The sequence below is a fragment of the Macaca mulatta genome, chromosome 1 (genome assembly GCF_049350105.2).
Source record: "Macaca mulatta isolate MMU2019108-1 chromosome 1, T2T-MMU8v2.0, whole genome shotgun sequence".
Classification (NCBI taxonomy): Eukaryota; Metazoa; Chordata; class Mammalia; order Primates; family Cercopithecidae; genus Macaca; species Macaca mulatta.
In genome coordinates this window covers 60656024-60660118 of record NC_133406.1, presented here as the reverse complement: position 1 = coordinate 60660118, position 4095 = coordinate 60656024, and the positions used below count along the sequence as shown (strand labels likewise).

General features: G+C 44.0%; 1 pseudogene; it reads left to right on the top strand.

The window, feature by feature from the left end:
* Positions 1-370: 370 nt before the first annotated feature.
* On the top strand, positions 371-1191 carry LOC114680023 (alpha-1,3-mannosyl-glycoprotein 4-beta-N-acetylglucosaminyltransferase-like protein MGAT4E; annotated as a pseudogene).
* Positions 1192-4095: the final 2904 nt, after the last annotated feature.

The window sequence follows — 4095 nt, the reverse complement described above, 5'->3', positions numbered from 1 at the left end:
AGGAATTCTTCACCAGCCTGAAGTGCTCATGTGCCTCATCTCTCCCCCAGGACTGCGGACCGTGGGGATTGCCTCAATGCAGCATCCTCGTGGGAGCTACCTCTTGGACACCCTGCAGTCCACGTTCCAAGCTTCCTCAGAACGTGAGCTGGAGTATATCGTGGTGCTGGTCCACCTGTCAGGTCCTGACCCTGCATGGCTCGTCCAAACAGCTGCCAATACTTCAGCTCTCTTCACAGCACAGATTGGGGCCGGGAAGCTGCTGGTCATCCATGGTGGCTCCCCTATCCCAGGAGATCTGAGTGACGTTAATCACTCGTCACCCTGTGAAGCCCTCTATTCCAGGCAGAAAGTAGACCATGCCCTCCTCATGAACTTTGCTAGCAACCTCTCTGATTACTTTACTTTGTTGGAAGATCATATTCATTGCACCCCCAAATTCGCTGCTGCCATCTCTCCGGCATTATCAGCCTGGAAAGAACTACCTTGGGTGATCCTGGAGTTCTCCCACCTGAGCATCTCTGGGAAAGTTTTCTGCACCAGTGACCTCTCCCACCTGACCGCTTTCTTGTTCCTCTTCCATAAGGACACTCGTACTCACTTGCTTCTCTCTGAATTTTGTCTTCTCTTGGCCCAGAGTGTTCCTATTCATTTCAGTCCCTCTGTCTTCAACCACACAGGCGATTATTCTATGTTTCATGAATATGCTTTCCTATGGAGAAGGACAGGGTCTTTGGTGAACCAGATAACCCTGTTGCTACTGTCCTCACTGACATGGTGTCAAGGTTGGCTGTGATTCCACAGTACACTTATACACTGAACAAGAAGGGCTACTCTACCTTAGATCCTTTGAAAGGAAACTACTTGAAACTACTTGACCATGATTCTGGACAGGCCATAAAAAGTCACCCGGATAGTGGTGCTGACAGGCTCTGACAAAGACGGGAGGTACCGACTGCAGCAGGGGCAAGTGGAACTGGGCTATGACCCCAGGAGGATCCCAAATCCTGTGCTCGCTATGCCCTGCTAGGGCCACTGGCAGGAGGAAATTTGGACCAGATAGTATTTTTTGAAGAAGAGTCTGTGGAAGAGTTGAGTTGTATCCGGCTGCTGGTGTTGGCATCTCAAGAGTCTTGGCTCCTGATCAAGCAGATCAAAGTCTGGACTGAGCCTGATGAAGAGGAGAGATAGAAGGCACAATGGGGATTCTGGAAGAATTGGGTTTGAGAATGGAATCTATGTGGTTGGGAAGAAATAAATCCAGGCACTGATCCAAGTCTACTCATTCTTAGTAGGGTGGTCATATAATTTATTATTCAAACTAGGACACTTTTTTTTTTTTTTTGAGACAGAGTTTTACTCTTGTTGCCCAGGCTGGAGTGCAATGACACAATCTCGGCTCACTACAACCTCTACCTCCCAGGTTCAAGCGATTCTCCTGCCTCAGCCTCTTGAGTAGCTGGGATTACAGGCTTGCACCACCACACCTGGCTAATTTTTTTTTGTATTTTTAGTAGAGACAGAGTTTCTCCATATTGGTCAGGGTGGTCTCGAACTCCCGACCTCAGATCATCCGCCCGCCTCGGCCTCCCAAGGACTGGGATTACAGGTGTGAGCCACTGCGCCCAGCCCATACTAGGACACTTTTGATAGTGAAAGGAAGCACTCTTAAAAACTGCACTAGAACAACAGATGTAAACCAGGACTGTCCCCGGCAAGATGAGATGTAATGTCCCCCTAATGATGAGTTTTAAGAGAGATGACACAGTCTAATGAGGGGTGAAGCCAAGACAATATCCTTCTGGCTTCCAAACGCCAGGGATAGGGAAGGTGTCACCATGGACTGCCTTGTTCTTGTCTACATACAGGCATAATGCTCTCGGATCTCTCTTTGAGGAAATTATTGCTCTATCTATCTAGAGTTGGCAATAGTCTTAATAGTATATTCATGAGGGTGGAACTGACTTTATTCCACATCTGTAGACCCAAACCTCCAATGTTCCAAGGTTGAGACCTTTCCAAAGCAAAGTTTGCTGAGCCGGGTTTCAGGAATGGATGCTTCAAGTATCCGTTAATTTCCTATAACTATGTGCAAAATTTGTTGTAGGCTCATAAGTGCATTTTTTCTAAGGAGAAGATACTTTACTTTCATTCAAGCATCGATATGTTCCATATCTTCTCCTAAAAAGTTAAGAATAGGGCCGGGTGCAGTGGCTCACGCCTGTAATCCCAGCACTGGAGGCCGAGGCGGGCGGATCACAGGTCAGGAGATTGAGATCATCCTGGCTAACACGGTGAAACACTGTCTCTATTAAAAATACAAAAACATTAGCCGGGCGTGGTGGCGGGCGCCTGTAGTCCCAGCTACTCCGGAGGCTGAAGCAGGAGAATGGCGTGAACTCGGGAGGCGGAGCTTGCAGTGAGCCGAGATAGCGCCACTGCACTCCAGCCTGCTGGGTGACAGAGCGAGACTCCGTCTCAAAAAAAAAAAAAAAAAAGAGTTAAGAATAGCTAAACCAGCAGCTGTAACAATATGTCACTTACAGTAGAATCTTTCTATTTCCATTGGAAAATAAGAAGTTAGGCTCACACATTATTTCATGTATCCAGCAAATATCTGGATGCATACTTAGTGTTGGATTTTTTAAAGATGGTATGAATAATAAGATGAACCAAATATTGATGACACCAGTAAGGGACTTAACAGCAAAAATCAGTAATCACGCCTGGAATCCCAGCACTTTGAGAGGTGAAGAGGGCAGATCACCTGAGGTCAGGAGTTCAAGACCAACCTGGCCAACATAGTGAAATACCATCTCTACTAAAAATACAAAAATTAGCCAGGCGCAGTGGCATGGGCCTGTAATCCCAACTGCCAGGGAAGCTGAGGCAAGAGAATCACTGGAACCCCAGAAGCAGAGGCTGCAGTGAGCCAAGATCGTGCTATTGCACTTCAGCCTGGGCCACAGAGCAAGACTGTATCAAAAAAAAAAAAAAAGAAGAAGAAGAAAAGAAAACAAAAGAAAGAAATTAGTAAACGTTGGCTGGGCATGGTGGCTTATGCTTGTAATCCCAGCACTTCGGGAGGCCAAGGTGGGTAGACCACTTAAGGTTAGGAGTTCGAGACCAGCCTGGCCAACATGGTGAAAACCCATCTCTACTAAAAACACAAAAATCAGCCAGGTGCCATGGCACGCATCTGTAGTCCCAGCTACTCGGGAGGCTGAAGCAGGAGAATTGCTGGAACCCGGGAGACGGAGGTTACAGTGAGCCAAGATAGTGTCACTGCACTCCAACCCAGGCAACAGAGTGAGACTCCCTCTCAAAAAAAGAGAAAGAAATTAGTAAATGTACAGGTAGCTAAAATTGTTTCAATTTCCATTGAAACAGTAATTGCTCATTTGTGTATAGATTTCTAAATATATAACCATATACAGAAGTGTTCATTTTAAAATATATTTTATATGTGTATACATATTTATATATTGAGAGAGAGGGATGTTAATCAGGGTTAACGTGTTCTAACTTTCTAGTTCAATGAAAGAGTAATCATATTAACTTTAAACATTAAGTAAAAATATTTGTGTTAAATTTTTAGGATAATTCCAAATGCTAGAAATAGTGTTTAATGCCCAAACTAGAGAGAAAAAGAAATGTAATGGGGAAGAAAAGAAAAACTCAACCAATCCCCCACTAAAGGCAATAAAGAGGGAATAAAAATAAAAATAAAAGGTGTGCGATGTGATATACATCACATTTGAGATTTTTAAAAATCCATAAATATAAACATAACTTATTAAAAACAGAAATTAACTACATGCATTAGCCAAAAACAGATTGTCTCACTCAATTAGAAAACAAATACAGCTTTTCCTATCAAAAAGAGGCTCACTTGAATCTAACAACTTAAAAAAAGTTGGAGGTGACAGCATGGAAAATTATACAGGTATATCTTGCTTTACTGCATTTCACTTTAAAATGTTCTTTGCAGATATCGTGTGCTTTACAAATTGAAGGTTTGTGGCAACCCTGCATTGAGCAAGACTCTCAGCACCATTTCCTCAACAACATATGCTCACTTCATGTCTCTGTGTC